Raw genomic sequence first — 19,829 nt, forward strand, 5'->3', positions numbered from 1 at the left:
ACACGATAAGCTTTAGAATTTAAGGAATAACCCCAGAAAAATTCCTTCATCACTTTTAGCATCAAATTTGCCAAGGTTTTCTTTACCGTTGTTTAAAACAAAACATTTACATCCAAAATGATGAAAATAACTAATGTTAGGCTTTTTATTTTTGAAAATTTCATATGGAGTTTTCTTTAAAATTGGCCTAATCATTACTCGATTTAAAACATAACAAGCGGTATTTGTGGCTTCCGCCCAAAAATATTTTGGCAAATTATTTTCACAAAGCATGGTTTTAGCCATTTCTTCTAAAGTTCGATTTTTCCTCTCAACAACTCCATTTTGTTGAGGGGTTCCAGGTGCTGAAAAATTATGGCTAATACCGTTAGAGTTACAAAATTCAGTAAATCCAAGATTTTCAAATTCAATAAATCCAAGATTTTCAAATTCAGTTCCATGATCACTCCTAACACTAGTTATAGAGTAACATTTTTCATTTTGGATTACTTTTAAAAATGTGATGAATTGTTCTAATGCTTCATCTTTGGTACTTAAGAATAGAACCCAAGTATATCTAGAATAGTCATCTACCAAGACAAATGCATATTGTTTTCCACCCAAGCTAGTAGTTCTAGTTGGCCCAAAAAGATCTAAATGGATCAATTGTAAAACTCTACTAGTTGATACATCATTAATGGATTTAAAAGAAACTCGTTTTTGTTTTCCTTTAGCACAAGCATCACAGATTTTATCATTATCAAATTTAAGCTTAGGCAACCCTCTTACTAGGTCTCCTTGAATTAACCGTTGCAAAACACTCATACTAGCATGTCCTAGTCTCCTATGCCATAACCAACTATCATGTTCATCCTTAGCAACTAGGCATAAATTAGTCATATTAAAAGAATCTAAATCCACCATGTATATGTTTCCTATTCTATGACCAACAAGCATAATCCGATTAGATGCAATGTCAATGACTTTACAACCATTCATTTCAAATAAGACATTGAATCCTTTATCGCATAATTGACTAATACTCAATAGATTATGCTTTAATCCATTCACATATAAAACATTTTTAATTTGTATGGAAGATGTATTACCTATTATACCAATACCTTCAATGTGACCTTTTGAATTGTCTCCAAAAGTCACTTCTCCTCCATTTTTGGCGTTAAGCTCAATGAACCAGCTTTTGTCTCCGGTCATGTGTCTTGAGCATCCACTATCAAGGTACCATGAATTTGAATTTGTTTCCCGTGCCTTGTAGAAATGCTCATTTCCCTACAAATATAGATTAATTTTTGATTTTTGGTACCCAAATTCTTTTGGGTCCATATTCATTAGTTTCCAAAATCCTAGTCCTCTTAGGTATCCATTTGTGTAGGATATTTTTATCTGTAGTAGTAATGAGTTCTTTAGGAACCCACATACTTCTAACGATTTTTCCATTAGAGGTTCTTTGGGGACCTCTATGATTGTAGTTTCTAAAACTTTTTCTAACAAAGTTGGATTTTGAATTTCCACCTTTTTCAAAATGTTTTGTTCCAACTTTATCAAAAGAAGTTTTAAGATCATCAATTTTCTTTTGATGATCATCATTGATCTTTGAAAGTAAATTTTGCAAATCTAAATTTTTCTTTTCAAACTCTTATAGTTTGATTTGCAAATCTTTGATTTTACTTTCAAGATCGTTGTTGGTTTTGGATATGAGTTTGTTTTCATTTTTCAATTTTAAAACATCATTTTTATATTTTAAAAATAATTTCTCATAATCCGAAGCCAACCCATTATATTCCTCTAATAACTCATCATAGGATAAATCATCAAAATCGAATGAGTTAGAGGTTACCTTAGAATCTTCCCCAAATGCCATCAAGAACAAGTTAGCTACTTCTTGTTCCTCTTCATCGAAACTTTCTTCATCGCTCCATGTAGCCATATGAGCCCTGTGCTTATTCTTTGATTGACCATTTTTCTTCAATTGTGGGCAATCATATTTGACATGCCCTGGCTTTTTGTATTCGTAGCAAATGATTGGGTCATTCTCTTTCGGTTCATTTTTTAGGCCTTCATTTTGTTTGAATTTTCTTCCTCGATAAGGTCTCATCATTTTTCTGAACCATTTGGCAAACAATGCCATTTCCTCGTCATCGTCATCGTCATTCAAATCACTCTCATCTTTTGTGGATTTGAGAGCAACTCCAATGTTTTTCTTCTTCTCCTTCTCCTTTGGTGTCTCGTCAATCTTGTCGAGGTCCACCTTATCTTCGAGCATCATTTCATGAGTGAGGAGTGACCCAATTAGCTCTTCAAGAGTTAAGGACGTTAAGTCCTTAGACTCGATGATTGTCGTCTTCTTTGATTGCCACGATTTTGGGAGGGAGTAGACTAACTTCCTTACAAGCTTTTCATTTGAAATGATCTCTCCAAATGATTTGAGACCATTGAAAATCGTTGAAAATCTATCCGTCATAGCTTTGATATCTTCATTTGGTCTCCTCCTGAAATTTTTATAGCTATGCGTTAGAATACTAATTTTAGATTTCTTTACCTCATCGGTACCTTCATGAGTGACTTGAAGTTTGTCCCATATTTCTTTAGCGGTTGTACACGATGAAACTCTTCCGTATTCATCTGGTCCAATAGCACAAAAAATGATATGAATGGCTTTGGAGTTGAGCTAGAATATTCTTGTCTCTCCTTCACTCCACAACCTTAGATGAGTGAGAGGTTTGATGTATCATTCTTCTACAGCATTCCATGCTCCCATGTCACTTGCTTGAATGAAGTACATAATTATATTCTTCCAATAGGCATAGTTAGCTCCATTGAAGAAAGGAGGATTGTTGACGGGCATCGAATCGAGACCGGAGTCGAAGTTTGAAGCGGAGGCCATTGATGACTTTGATTATCGATATAACTCTTCCCGAATCGACTCAAGAGGCGATTAAACCTTCAAAAGAGTTAGGCTCTGATACCAATTGTTGAGTTAATCGATTGACTGAATCGACCATGAGGGGGTGAATTGGCAATAAAAAATTTTGTGGAAGCTTTTGTAGAAAATTGAAAGAAATTACACAGCGATTTAGAGTGGTTCGACTTTATCAACAAAAGTCTACGTCCACTACCTTAGCTATCCAAACTAAGGATTTTCCAACAAATTCACTAATTTGTTCTTTCTTTTGAGGCCAAAGAGATAACCTTACAACTCCCTCAAGAATATACCCCAATTCTTGAGAACACTCTTTTCTCAAAGAGAAATACAAATTTGCAAACTTACAAGAAAAAACTCACAAGGCAAATATGTTTGCACAATTCTAGAACAAATAAAGAACACTCAAGAATAAATACAATTGAGCACAATAAGTGTTCTTGAAAGTAAAATGAATATTGAATGAAAAATAGGCTTGAAATGCTCAAACTTGAGGTTTGATGCTTTCTCTTTGATTCTCTCTTGATTCTAATTGCTTGATGTTTCTTATTCTTGATCAATGGCTTCTAAGCTTGCTTAAATACACATTGAATCACTTCTGAATATTGGGGATGATTAGAGAAAATAATATAGCCGTTTTAGTGTGAAAACAATTAATAAAACAGTTTGGAGCGTAGGGGGAATCGATACCCCCTATGGGGAATCGGTTCCCTAAGTGTAAAATTCAAATATTTCGACCGTTATACAAGGGGGGAATCGGTACCTCCTGGGGGGGGGGGAATCGGTTCCCTCCGAGCATACTGGAATTCTTAGAGCCAAACCATTCAGGTGGGAATCGGTACCCCCATGGGGAAGAATCGGTTCCCTCTAAGCAATCTGGAATTTTTGGCTTTGAAATGGTCCGAAATACTTTGTAAAATTATTTTTAAAATTGTTTTAAGATTAAAACTTAATTTTACACTTGAGTAAGGATTAAAAATGATCTTTGAAAGATTTGGAGTAATGTTTTGATATTCGAATAATTCTATCGAATATACTTAGAAAATCATTTGGAAAATCTTAAAATTCATTTAACTTAATTTGTTATATCGAAATATCAAAATGTTTTCAACATTATTGTATAATTGCTTAATTGTGGGTGTTTAAATGCTGGAAATTTATGTTTTAATGCTGAAACTGAAGTTAGAATGTTGTTTTGGATCAAAATGTAAAAGTTGGTAAAGTTTGATGACTAATTCAAAGAGTTAAGAAGTTTGGGATTTGAATTGCAAGTTCGTAAATTTAGAGAAGTTTGGGATTTGAATTGCAAGTTTGTAAATTTAGAGGAATTAGATTGAATATATTATATCAATGCCAGAAATTTTGATGTTGGGTTTGAATTAAATGAAATGGTGAAGGGCAATTATGAATTAAATGGAAAGGTTGATGTGAATTTTAACAATAATTCATAATTAGTTATTTAAATACAAATTTTCAAAAGTTGAAAGATCAATGATGGAACGAAAATTTATGGAATCGAATAATTATTTTGTAAAGTTTGAAGCTATAATAACGTTGTGATTTAGTTTTCATCGATTAAGTATTGATTACGTTTACAAAATTTATTTTTCATTGGAATTATATTTTGTTAGTAGAATATTAACATATAGTTTGAAAATGGTGTATGTATGTGATGTTGATCAAACTACGAAAAATCTTCTTATTCTAGCGGTACGAGAGTAAAGGTCAAAGTACACAAGGAAAAAAGACATCGTGGGAAAGGTTCAGTAGTGAGGCAAAGGTGAATGCATATTTAATCGATATTTATATTATCGAACGAACATTAGCTTACGATGAGCCAGTGACATAGTTACTATAGTAAGAAGTGACTTCTAAATATAATGAGATTTGTGATTCATGTATAATGTTCATTTGACCATGGTTAGGTGTGGAAAATATTTTGATGTTTCGATATAACAAATTAAGTTAAATGAATTTTAAGATTTTACAAATGATTTTCTAAAAGTATATTCGATTTAATTACTCGAATATCAAATTATTACTCCAAGTCTTTTAAGATCAATTTCAAACCTTACTAAATGTGTAAAATTGTGTTTTATACTTAATATATTTTTGAAACAATTTTCACAAAGTATTTTGAACCAAAATCAAGCCTAAAATCAATTTTTCAGAGTGATGCACCGATGCACAAATCCATGCATCGATACACCATGAATTAAATTGAACATCGAATGCATTTGATGCATCGATGCACCGGCCATGCATCGATGCACTCTGGCTATTTTGAAACATCGAATGCACTTGATGCATCGATGCACTCTTAGTGCACCGATGCACTAAGGATCCAACGGTCAAAATATTTGAATTTTACACTGATGCACCATGGGTATGCATCGATGCACTGACGCTCCGAACTGCTTTAATTAATTATTTTCACACTTAAACGACTCTATTGACTCCACTAATCATCCCCAACGTTCAAAAGTGTTCAAGGTGTATTTAAACAAGCTTAGAAGCCACTGATCAATAACAAGAAACATCAAGCAACTAGAATCAAGAGAGAAAGCATCAAACCTCAAGTTTGAGCATTTCAAGCCCATTTTTCATTCAATATTCATTTTGCTTTCAAGAACACTTATTGTGCTCAATTGTATTTATTCTTGAGTGTTATTTCTTTGTTCTCGAATTGTGCAAACATATTTTCCTTGTGAGGTTTTTCTTGTGAGTTTGCAAATTTGTAATATTCTCTTTAAGAAAAGAGTGTTCTCAAGAATTGGGGTATATTCTTGAGGGAGTTGTAAGGTTATCTCTTTGGCCTCAAAAGAAAGAACAAATTAGTGAATTTGTTGGAAAATCCTTAGTGTGGATAGCTAAGGTAGTGGACGTAGACTTTGGTTGATAAAGTCAAACCACTCTAAATCGTTGTGCAATTACTTTCAATTTTCTGCAAAAGCTTCCACAATTGCCAATTCACCCCCCTCTTGGCCGATTCTGTCAATCGATTAACTCTATAATTGGTATCAGAGCCTCACTCATTTGAAGGTTTAATCGCCTCTTTAGTCAATTCAGGAAGAGTTACATCGATTATCAAGTCATCAATGGCCTCCGCTTCAAATTACGACTCCGGTCTCGATTCGATGCCTGTCAACAAGCCTCCTTTCTTCAATGGGGCTAACTATGCCTATTGGAAAAATAGGATGATGTACTTCATTCAAGTAAGTGACATGGGAGCATGGAATGCCGTAGAAGAATGATACATCAAGCCTCTCACTCATCCAAGATTGTGGAGTGAAGGAGAGACAAGAATGTTCCAGCTCAACTCCAAAGCCATCCATATCATATTTTGTGCTCTTGGACCAGATGAATACGGAAGAGTTTCATCTTGTACAATCGCCAAAGAAATATAGGACAAACTTTAAGCCATCCTTAACTCTTGAAGAACTAATCGGTTCCCTTCTCACTCATGAAATGATGCTTGAAGATGAAGTGGACCTCGATAAGATTGACGAGACACCAAAGGAGAAGGAGAAGAAGAAGAAGAAAAACATTGGAGTTGCTCTCAAATCTACAAAAGATGAGAGTGATTCAAATGATGATGATGATGACGAGGAAATGACATTATTTTGCCAGACGATTCAGAAAGTTGATGATGCCCAACCGAGGAAGAAAATTCAAACGTCATGAGGCGTCAAAACTTAATCGAATGAGAAAGACTCGATCATTTGCTATGAATGCAAAAAGCTTAGGCATGTCAAATATGATTGCCCACAATTGAAGAAAAAGGGTTAATCCAAAAAAGAAGCACAAGGCTCATGTAGCTACATGGAGCGATGAAGAAGGTTCCGATGAAGAGGAACAAGAAGTTGCAAACTTGTGCTTGATGGCTATCGGGGAAGATTCTAAGGTAACCTCTAACTCATTCGATTTGGATGAATTATCTTATGATGAGTTATTAGAGGATTATAATGGGTTGGCTTCAGATTATAAGACTCTATTTTCAAAATACAAAAATGATATTTCAAAATTGAAAAACGAAAATAGTCTTATATCCAAGACCAACAATGAGGTTGAAAGTAAGATCAAAGAACTGCAAATCAAAATTAATGATTTTGAAAAGAAAAATACTTATTTGCATAACTTACTTTCAAAAGTTCATGATGATCATCAAAAGAAGATTGATGATCTTAAAACTTCTTTTAATAAGGTTGGAACAAAAAGTTTTGAAAAAGGTGAGAATTCAAAATCCAACTTTGTTAAGAAAAGTTTTAGAAGCTACAATCATAGAAGTCCTCAACGAACCTTGAATGGTAAAATTATTAGGAGTATATGGGTTCCTAAAGAATTCATTACTACTAAAGATAAGGATGTCCTTTATAAATGGATACCAAAGGGGACAAGGATTTTAGAAACTAATGAATATGGACCCAAAAGAATTTGGGTACCAAAAATTATAAATTAATCTATGTTTATAGGAAAAGGAGCATTGCTACAAGGCACGAGAAACAAATCCAAATTCATGGTACATTGATAATGGATGCTCGAGACACATGACCGGAGATAAAAGCCGGTTCATAGAGCTTAACGCCAAAAATGGAGGAGAAGTGACTTTTGGTGATAATTCAAAAGGTCACATTGAAGGTATTGGTACTATAGGTAATATCTCTTCCATACAAATTAAAAATGTGTTATATGTGAATGGATTAAAGCATAATCTATTGAGTATTAGTTAACTATGTGATAAGGGATTCAATGTCATGTTTGAAATTAATGGTTGTAAAGTCGTTGACATTGCATCTAATCGGGTTATGCTTGTTGGTCATAGAATAGGAAACATATACATGGTGCATTTAGATTCTATTGATATGACTAATTTGTGCCTAGTTGCTAAAGATGAACATGATAGTTGGTTATGGCAGAGGAGACTAGGACATGCTAGTATGAGTGTTTTGCAACGACTAATTCAAGGTGATTTAGTTCGAGGGTTGCCTAAGCTTAAATTTGATAATGATAAAATCTATGATGCTTGTGCTAAAGGAAAACAAAAGCGAGTTTCTTTTAAATCCATTAATGATGTGTCAACTAGTAGAGTATTACAATTAATACATATAGATCTTTTTGGGCCAACTAGGACTACTAGCTTGGGTGGAAAACAATATGCATTTGTCTTGGTAGATGACTATTCTAGATATACTTGGGTTCTATTCTTAAGTACCAAAGATGAAGCATTAGAAAATTTCATCATATTTTCAAAAGTAATACAAAACGAAAAAGGTTACTCTATCACTAGTGTTAGAAGTGATCATGGTACTGAATTTGAAAATCTTGGATTTAATGAGTTTTGTAATTCTAATGGTATTAGCCATAATTTTTCAGCACCTGGAACAACTCAACAAAATGGAGTTTTTGAGAGGAAAAATCGAACTTTAGAAGAAATGGCTAGAACCATGCTTTGTGAAAATAATTTGCCAAAATATTTTTGGGCGAAAGCCACAAATACCGCTTGTTATGTTGTAAATCGAGTAATGATTAGGCCAATTTTAAAGAAAACTCCATATGAAATTTTCAAAAATAAAAAGCCTAACATTAGCTATTTTCATCCTTTTGGATGTAAATGTTTTGTTTTGAACAACGATAAAGAAAACCTTGGCAAATTTGATGCTAAAAGTGATGAAGGAATTTTTCTGGGTTATTCCTTAAATTCTAAAGCTTATCGAGTATTTAATAAAAGAACTTTGGTTGTAGAAGAGTTTATACATGTTGTTTTCGATGATAATCTCCTTCCGAGGAAGGATTCTTGTTTGAATGATGATGTAGGTATTATAAATACAAATGACGTTAGACATGACGTTGGAGAATCATCATCAAAGGAAGAAACGAAAGATGAGGAAACTCATGATCCTCTTGAGAATCCAACCATTGAAGAAAGGGAAGTATCTTATCCAAGAGAGTACAACTATGTCAAGGATGGTGAGATTATAGGTGATCCATCCAAAGGGGTAACAACTCGATCTTCTCTTAGAAATATTTGTAATTATATTGCATTTATTTCATGCATAGAGCCTAAGAACATCAAAGAAGCATTAAAAGATGAACATTGGATTATGGCTATGCAAGAAGAATTAAATCAATTTGAGAGAAGTAAAGTATGGACATTAGTTGAAAGGTCTAGTAATAAATCTACTATAGGTACTAGATGGGTATTTAGGAATAAGCTTGATGAGAGTGGTAATATAGTGAGAAACAAGGCTAGACTTGTTGCTCAAGGGTATACTCAAGAAGAGGGCATAGACTATGATGAAACATACGCTCCCGTAGCTAGGATGGAAACAATTAGAATGTTATTAGTATTTGCATGTTTTCATGAATTTAAACTATATCAAATGGATGTTAAAAGTGCATTTTTAAATAGTTTTATAAAAGAAGAAGTATATGTGGAACAACCTCCAGGTTTTGAAGATTCAAAATTTTTGGATCATGTTCTTAAATTGACAAAAGCACTTTATGGTTTAATACAAGCTCCTAGAGCTTGGTATGAAAGATTGTCAAATTTTTTAATTGAAAAAGGTTTTTCAAAAGGGAATGTTGACACTATATTGTTTTTAAAGCATAAAGGTAAAGATTTATTAATAGTTCAAATTTATGTTGATGATATAATATTTGGTTCTACTAATGATGTTCTTTGCCAAGAATTTTCTAAGCTAATGCAAAGCGAATTCGAAATGAGCATGATGGGGGAGCTCTCATTTTTCTTGGGACTCCAAATCAAGCAAAGAAAAGATGGCATCTTCATCAATCAAGCTAAATACGTCAAAGATATGATCAAGAAGTTTGGACTGGAAAATGGGAAACCTCATGACACTCCAATGAGCTCTTCTACAAAGCTTGACTTGGATGAAGGAGGTAAATGTGTGGATGTTAAATTATATAGGTCAATGATTGGTTCTTTGCTTTATCTAACTGTAAGTAGACCGGACATTATGTTTAGTGTTTGCTTATGTGCTAGATTTCAATCATGCCCTAAGGAATCACATTTACTAGTTGTCAAGAGAATCTTTAGATACCTTAAGGACACTCCTAGTTTAGGACTTTGGTATTCTAGAGACTCTAGCTTTAGCTTGAATGCTTTTTCTGATACGAATTATGGAGGATGCAAATTAGATAGGAAAAGCACCTCCGGTACTTGCCAATTCCTTGGAAATATGTTGATTTCTTGGTTTTCAAAGAAACAAAATTATGTTGCATATCTACCACTGAAGCTGAATACATTTCAGCTGGTAGTTGTTGTGCACAAGTTTTATGGATGAAACAACAACTTTTTGATTATGGAATTGAAGTAGGTACCATTCCTATCAAGTGTGATAATACTAGTGCTATTTTTCTCAGTAAAAATCCCATTCAACACTCTAGAACTAAGCACATTGAAATAAGACGTCACTTCATTAGAGACCATGTCACTAAGGAAGATGTAGTTCTAGAATTTGTTGATACTTTGCATCAATTAGCGGATATCTTTACAAAACCTTTAGATAAGGAAAGATTTTGGACACTTAGGAGATAATTAGGTTTAACTGACCTATCTTCACTTAGTGTTTAAAAATAATTTTTATCACTTTTAAGAATAAATGAAAAATGCTTAAAATAATATTTTTTATTGCATTCTTGCTATTAGTTAGGGGGGAGTTTATGATTCTTGATTTTATGTTCAAATAAATATTAATTTGATTGATTGAACATGATTAATTTTTAATATATGAGTTGTCAATACCAGTAGAGCTAATTAATTTAGCATTTTGAGTATTTAAAACGGATTTTTGACTTTTTGTGCTTCATGCACCGATGCACTTAACAATGCATCGAAGCATCCCTTTGAATGTGCATCGATTCATCATGTTGATGCACCGATGCACGCCTTGAATGTACATCAATGCACAGGGTCATGCATCGATGCATCTATCGGGTTTTGGGGTTTTAAAGGCTTATTTTTCTCATTTATCTCAAACCCTAAAAACTATTCTCTCTAGTCGTTCGTCCCTCTCACTCTAAAAATATTCATTCTTGCTCAAAATCAACGATGTTTCGTCGGAATCTTCAAGCTTTTCAACTTTCAAACATGCTTCAATCATTAAATCGTGCAAAACAACTCCTCACCCATCTCAATCCGAATTTTCAAGGTATTTTTTTAAAAACCTCTATTTTACAAATTTTTTATTTTAGAACTAGTTTTAATTAGTTCTAGAATGTACATTATATCGGGCATTAATTGATTGTTGATTCTAAACAAGTTTTAACAACCAATTTCATCAAAAACACACAATTTTCCAAAATTGATTTGAATTTTGAAATTAAAAAAAATCGAAATTTGAAAATAAGAAATATTTTTGATTTAATTGTTTTTGTCATAAAAACTGTATTATAATCAAATATTGTTTTCAAATAGTTTTTCAAAACATGACCATTAGGATATGGTTTAGAGAACCTTGAATTATTGAGGACTCTTTTGAGTTTTGGGATTGATTGTGCATACATGTGTTTCAAATTGCAGGTGATATTCCTTATTCCGATTTCCTTTAAACAATGTCAAATCCTAAACGCCCTAGAACTTCATCGAGTCGTTCTCGTTCAAACCAACCTCCTAATCCCGTTCCTCCTCCACCTTCATCTCTATTAGGATCTTGTTTTAACATGCCTGATCGTCTATCAACAAACTTATAGAATTCGCGAGGAGCGTATTCCTTCGCTTCAAACCATGGTTGACATTGACTTCGAATACCTTCTGACTCTTAAAGCTTGGAAGTTTGATAAATTGTTTCAGTTTAAACCTATCGTCTATCAACAATTGGTCCGCATTTTCTATTCCAATGCGGTGTGTATTCAAACTGAAACTCAATGTGGAACTATAGTCATTAGATCCTATCTTTTAGGCCAATATATTAATATTGACCCCGAGACTATAGTTTTTTGATTTGGGTTAGATGATAGTGGTGTATATAATGAGAATGAAAATGTGGAATATCCCTATGTTCCAAACTCCAGTGTTAGTACTCTACAATCTCATTACGATCGTTTTCTCCATTTGATGATCTATTGGTGGTTTAGATCATCCGGAGGTAGGTACTCCACACTTCGTGCTAGGGATTTATGGTGGATGTATTGTATTAAAAATAAAATCAAAATAAATCTGCCCACATTATATTCAGTCAACTAGTGGACATCGTAAACATTGTTCCTTCAAAACATGTTGAAACATTGATTTATGGATGTCTTCTTAGTAAGCTCTTTATCAAACTTGGTCTAGAAGTCTCTCTCGACAATCCTATCCCACTCCAAAATCAAATCAATCTCACATCCTTGAAGAAAGCGGATTGGAAACAAGACGAGGTAACCGGTCAATGGGTTTTTAGACCCGACAAGCAAACTCCGGGAGCTAGTTCTTCACGAACTGCTCCTAACTCCTCTCGTGCTCCTCCTCCTCAGGCTCCGGCTGATGACGATGATCCTGAATTTCAACAACTTATGCAAGACATCGATGATCACGTACCTGATGACGAGCCTACACCAGAACCATCTCCACAAGAAGATCAAATGCCTCCGTATTTTCGTTCATTTTTTTGAGACATTTGATTTACGGTATACGTCTATGGATTCGCGCTTCACATTTATTGAGTCCCAGCTCTCTACCGTGGGAGCTCGATAACAAGATATGAATGATCGTTTGGATGCACTCTCACTTGAGATGAGAGCTCGTTACCCTCCTCCTCCTCCATATCCTTCAATGGATGAATAGACTTATCTTGCTTTGATTGTTTTTGGGTTGAACTTGAATTTAAATTGTTAAAATATTTTGGATTGTCTTTCTTTGATTGTTGGATGACTGTTTGATGGATATTTGAAATTTTATTTCATATATATTTTGGTTTGTTACAATATATGCATCATTTACTTTTTAGTTGAAATATGACCAATTTACCATTTCACATTTTATTATGAATATTGATTATGAAACTAATGGCTAATCTCTCTTTTGATTGTGATCTTAGTAGCTTAAGCTATATATATATAGATATGTAATCAATTTGCTATGTTTTTCAAAACTTTGTTTAAATCGATTTTAAGTCTTTTTGATTTAACAAAAAGGGGGAGAAGTGTTAAGTGTTAAAAGTTTTAAAGGGCATAAGTGTTATAGTAAGGGGGAGTAATTTGGAGTAATTTTCAAAATTGATTTCAAAACTTATTTTCAAAGAAAATCTTAAAATTACTCAAGAGTTTTGTTATATCAAAAAGGGGGAGATTGTTGAAAACATTTTGATGTTTCGATATAACAAATTAAGTTAAATAAATTTTAAGATTTTACAAATGATTTTCTAAAAGTATATTCGATTTAATTACTCGAATATTAAATTATTACTCTAAGTCTTTTAAGATCAATTTCAAACCTTACTAAATGTGTAAAATTGTGTTTTATACTTAATATATTTTTGAAACAATTTTCACAAAGTATTTTGAACCAAAATCAAGCCTAAAATTAATTTTTCAGAGTGATGCACCGATGCACCAATCCATGCATCGATGCACCATGAATTAAATTAAACATCGAATGCATTTGATGCATCGATGCACCAGCCATGCATCGATGCACTCTGGCTATTTTGAAACATCGAATACAGTTGATGCATCGATGCACTCTTAGTGCACTGATGCACTAAGGATCCAACGGTCAAAATATTTGAATTTTACATTGATGCACCGATGCACCATGGGTATGCATCGATGCACTGACGCTCCCTACTGCTTTAATTAATTGTTTTCACACTTAAACAGATCTATTGACTCCACTAATCATCCCCAACGTTCAGAAGTGATTCAAGGTGTATTTAAACAAGCTTAGAAGCCACTGATCAATAACAGGAAACATCAAGCAACTAGAATCAAGAGAGAATCAAAGAGAAAGCATCAAACCTCAAGTTTGAACATTTCAAGCCTATTTTTCATTCAATATTCATTTTGCTTTCAAGAACACTTATTGTGCTAAATTGTATTTATTATTGAGTGTTCTTTTTTTGTTCTAGAATTGTGCAAACATATTTGCCTTATGAGGTTTTTCTTGTGAGTTTGCAAATTTGTAATCTTCTCTTTGAGAAAAGAGTGTTCTCAAGAATTGGGGTATATTCTTGAGGGAGTTGTAAGATTATCTCTTTGGCCTCAAAAGAAAGAACAAATTAGTGAATTTGTTGGAAAATCCTTAGTGTGGATAGCTAAGGTAGTGGACGTAGACTTTGGTTGATAAAGTCGAACCACTCTAAATCGCTGTGCAATTACTTTCAATTTTTTGCAAAAGCTTACACAAAATTTTAATTGCCAATTCACCCCCCTCTTGGCCGATTCCGTCAATCGATTAACTCAATATTAAGGTTTATAGAAGTTGTGAATAAATTTGATGTTGTAATGATTGAAATAGCATGAATTTCAAATTGAATGAAAAGTATGCCTTAGATCACTAATTAGGTTCGGCCATGGTGAATTTATTCAGGGAAAAATTTTCAAAAATTTTCAATGGTTTGTATTTGATATTAGATGAATTCTACATGCCTTGGAGATTGAATTGGATCAATTTGGAGCGTTGTGTCAGTAAAGAGACCATTTTGGCAAGTTTTGGATATTTGAGGGCATTGTTGTATAATTGCTTAATTATGGGTGTTTAAATGCTGAAACTAAAGTTAGAATGTTGTTTTGGATCAAAATGTAAAAGTTGGTAAAGTTTGATGACTAATTCAAAGAGTTAGGAAGTTTGGGGTTTGCATTGCAAGTTTTTAAATTTAGAGGTATTAGATTGAATATATTATATCAATGCTGGAAATTTTGATATTGGGTTTGAATTGAATGAAATGGTGAAGGGCCATTATGAATTAAATGGAAAGGTTGATGTGGATTCTAACAAGAATTCATAATTAGTTATTTAAATGCAAAACTTTCAAAAGTTGAAGGATCAATGATGGAACGAACATTTATGGAATCGAATAATTATTTTGTAAAGTTTGAAGCTATGACGACGTTATGATTTTGTTTTCATCGATTAAGTATTGATTATGTTTACATAATTTATTTTTCATTGGAATTAGATTTTGTTAGTAGAATATTAACATATAGTTTGAAAATGGTGTATATATGTGATGTTGATCAAACTACGACAAATCTTCTTATTCTAGCGATACAAAAGTAAAGGTCAAAGTACACGAGGAAAAAAGACATCGTAGGAAAGGTTCAATAGTGAGGCAAAGGTGAATGCATATTTAATCGATATTTATATTATCGAACGAACATTAGCTTACGATGAGCTAGTGACGGAGTTACTATAGTAAGAAGTGACTCCTAAATATTATGAGATTTTTTATTCATGTATAATGTTCATTTGGTAACCTAATATAATCATGGAATAAGTTAAGGATGTTAATTAGGAGAAGCTTCCTAGAAATTATGATTTAAACAGTAAGTTTAGAAAATAACCACAAATTATATAGAAGTGATTAGAGAATGATCTCTATACCGTTGGACTCGTATATTAGTCTAGTTTGATTTAAAACAAACGATTACTAATTCGAGGTATATACAGAAAGATATAAATTTGTAATCGAAGATAGGTCAGAAAATAGGGCAGCAGTTTCAGTAAGTCAGCTTTTAAAATTCGTTATAAATTAGTTGAACTAAAAGAAGTACCTTATATGATTAGATTTGTATTCAAATATAGTTTTTATTGCTACAAACAAAATAATTTTTAAGTATGTAGATTAATATATAATAATACTTCTTTGAAGGTTATACAAACTATCAGAGTATAAAACTACGATAAATTTTGTAGTCGAAGTTATCAAAAGCAAAGGATTAACCTAAAGTTTAGTGAGGCTAATATTTTGATTTATAAATAATGTGTCAAAGTGACTACAATTAGTTTATATAATTAATCTGATTGAAGACGATTTGTGATATATCAACATCATAATTATCTCAAAGTATGTTTTCTATTTTAAATATGAATTGTTTACATAAAGTTTGTATAAGTTTTATGGATGATTTAGGGCATTAACTGCCCATGTTCTATTTTGACGATGATGAAGTGAAAATGATTCTAAATTTGAAATATTGATTATGAAACGAATAAAATATTATCTGAAAGCTCATTGTATGTTGCATTAAGAGTCGTAGGTACAATTGATATGTCATGAGGTAGAGTGATTTTGATTATGATCTGATACATTTATGTACAATATGTGTAGCACTATTGGTGAAAATGATACGATTGCACATGGAGTACATAGTCTGATTATGATGGAAGCATTGAAGTGCTTATCGCGCATACTCGTCTGACTCACGTATCTTGCATTATCTTATATATACATTGGGCTATAAATACGAAAGATAAAAACTCTAAAAGGTATTCAGATAAAAATGAAATCTGAAAGCGTAAGTTATGAAATGTATATGAATGTAAAAGTTTATGGAATGGGTATGAGAAAAAGGAATTTGAAATGTTTATTATGAATGATGTTGATTACTGTGATTCTCACGAAATCATGAGATTGTGATTTTCAGGTTTCTGAGGAACACAAGACACTTGAATAAGTCGGTTTGTAATTTCAACGTTTTCATTTGAATTTTAAATTTTAATTTCTTGAATTGTTATTATGAAATTTTTATTTTAGCTCACCTTAAATTTTTATACTGCCTCACCAAGTTTTACTTAGCGTGTGATAATTTTCATACGTAAGTTCAAATAAAGAAAAAAAATGTGAAGTGAGGAGCCTCTTGATGCATCTTATAAAAAATCAACCTACCTACAATATCAATAAGACTTCTCTGGTACGATTTCGATTTTAGTGACATGTATAATTCATTTGTTTGGTAACTCTAATATACTTAAATTTTTAAAGGGTTTGTAATAGTAAATTAGGGTTGTTTTATCTTTATTTACATAATTATATCCAAATGTATGATTGAACTTATATTTTTAAAATATTTTAAAGGTAAACCAAATAATTTTAAAGTTGACAACATTTAAACAGTTTCATAAATGTTGTGAAACAACATTGAACTATCTAATTGTTGTCTAAAATTGATTTTAATTTGAATGTTAGATTATCATCTTACGATTTTACTCGACTAATAAATGGCTATAATTTGTTAAATTGAGATTTTAAATTGATTCAAAATATTAAAGATTTTATGTTAAATGATAACAAGAATATTTAATGTGACATTTACAACTTGTAATTTAAAATATATACGAGTTATGAGTGTTACATAAACCTATGTGAACTCCACCATCAACCGTGTCACTCGTTGAATTAGACAGGCCACCTCCTTGCTGCTGCATGTACGGTTCTGTGCTACCTCCATCATCTGACACGCCACCTTCTCTAGCCCCAGAGCACCATTACTTTGCAAATCTTTGGGGTCAACTACTATATTAATTGCTTGTAAACGTTGGCTTGCTACTTCAGTAGACTTTAGACTGCTATCATTGCCTGCAAATGGAAAAAACAACTTCATTAAACACAACATGACGAGAAATGCATACTCGACCATCACGAGCAAGACACTGATATCCTCTATGTTGAGGGCTAACACCAAGATAGATGCACGGCGGAGATCATAGGCCATCTTGTGTTGCTGAAAGGGTCATAAATGTGGAAAACACAAGCAACCAAAGGCTTTCATGTCTTTGTAAGCAGGTTTTTTTCCACACAGCTTCTCATAAGGCGAGACACCTTGAAGTACCTTAGTAGGTAACCTATTAATAAGATGCACAGCAGCCGCAACTGCATATGACCAATGCTTAATAAGAACGGATGCCTGGGCCAACAACACCAAAGCTAACTCAATTATGTGACGGTGTTTTCTCTCAACTACATTATTTTGCTCAGACGTATGCGGACAAGTTAACCTATGAATAATTCCAGCTTTCGCTAGCATGGTCGACTTTGAAATTCTCCACCCCAATCGCTGTCAACAGTTTTAATGGTCACACCAAATTGTGTTTCCATCATTTTATGAAATAACTGAGTTGCCGAGGAAGCTTGAGCTTTATCTTTAAGAAGATAGAGTCATGTTTGCCGAGTATAAGCGTCAACAAAATTAATGTAATACCGAAACCCATTGGATTCTATATGAGGCCCCAAAAGATCAGTGAAAATAAGCTGAAAAGGCGAATCATACTGAGTAACAGATTGAACAAAAGGTTGTTTATGGCTTATACCCATGTGACAAGCCACACACATTTTATTGACATTACATCAAGTTCCTTTGCTATTTATATCAAGTGTCTACTTGGCAGGATGCCCTAAGCGTCTATGTCATAGTTCATCTACAGAGACAGACAGTTCAACAGGTGCCAGATTAACTTCACGTGCACAGAAATCATCTCGCACTAAAGAATAACAGAATGCATGAAGAAATATTATTGAATCACTTGAGAAAGTTAGTACACAAAGCAAGCATTTATACACGAGTTCATGCCGTTAACCCTAATCTGATAATTCGTAACAGACTGGTTAACAAACCAACAGCCTACAACAACTTCCATACTAACTACTAGCTTCATTAAACTATGCCACGTGCACAGCAGGAAATATAACTCTAAATATTGTTCGTTCGGTTTGTTTCCAAGCTTATACCTTGCTTGCTGGAACTTGGGGTTTTGAACATGGAACCAAGCACATCTAGCAATATCAACCCAAAAACTAAAACAAGCTTCGAAGCAGCTCTAAACATCACAAGCCACAAACCATGTAGCGCATCAGCTAGAAATCACAAACCAACAAACGATAAAAGAACAAAAAGAAAAAGACCAATACAATAGCATCGGTTGACGAACATAAAGGATAGGACAAGACAGCAACACTCAAGTAGATTCATACCAGCAAAAGCAATGCTGAGAGCACATATTGAACTTATCAGTCAGGACTCAGGAGCCAACCCATGCCTGTAGGAACCATCTATCAAAAGATTGCCTATGGAAAAGAGTTCTTTATTTCACAATACGTGGATAAACAAAGGATTGCATTGGCACGGGCAAAATACTGAATAGCCCTTCAATTCTCCTCCTAAATAAGGCCTACCACTGCGCTTAATAGACTGGCAAAGAGCTTGTCTCTGGTTGCCAGAACCCTTCAATTCGATGTCATTGCTGCTATCAAGAATGGAAAAGAAGAAGTGGAACAAGATTCATACAATGAACTAACTTCCATTGGTTCATGGTGAAGAATATTAAGAGGCCACTATATTCATTATCTGCAATTTCTCTTCCTCCATTCTTATTTTCTTATTATGCCTTTGTCTCTATTAGAGAGAAATATCGATTAACTGTGGTCTTTTCATGCACACATCTTACAAACATACCTACTAAAATTTATGACCTCTAAAAAAGATAAAATTCATTTATAATTAAGACCATTTGATGGACTTTATAATCGAATAATATTATAGGGTAAAATAGTAAATAATAGTAATAAAAGGCTAATGTATGGGGACAAGAAGAAAATGATTGTTACATTCCAAAAAATGCTTTATGTTTTGTATGAAATGTTGCAGACCAAATCTCAAAATCAAATTCATATTCATATTCACATTCATCCTTTGACAAAACCATATCTTGAGCCTTAAGTTATTATGGTCAAAAAGTGACGGCGAATACAAAAACCAAGCACATGATCACGAAAACTTTACACCCAAATACCACTTGCTATATGGTCGAGACATTGATTTATGGTCCAATTTTATTTTATTCATAACACAAATACTTAAAAAGATGATTTTTTTAATTAATGTAATTCTTTCTTAATTTTTAATAATATACGTACTCTTAGTGGCGTTTGGTTTGCTGGAATGTTTCTGAGGAAATTGAAATCTGTGAAGGAAT

Source organism: Hibiscus syriacus, unplaced genomic scaffold, assembly GCF_006381635.1.
Source record: "Hibiscus syriacus cultivar Baekdansim isolate YM2019G1 unplaced genomic scaffold, ASM638163v2 tig00112416_pilon, whole genome shotgun sequence".
Lineage (NCBI taxonomy): Eukaryota > Viridiplantae > Streptophyta > Magnoliopsida > Malvales > Malvaceae > Hibiscus > Hibiscus syriacus.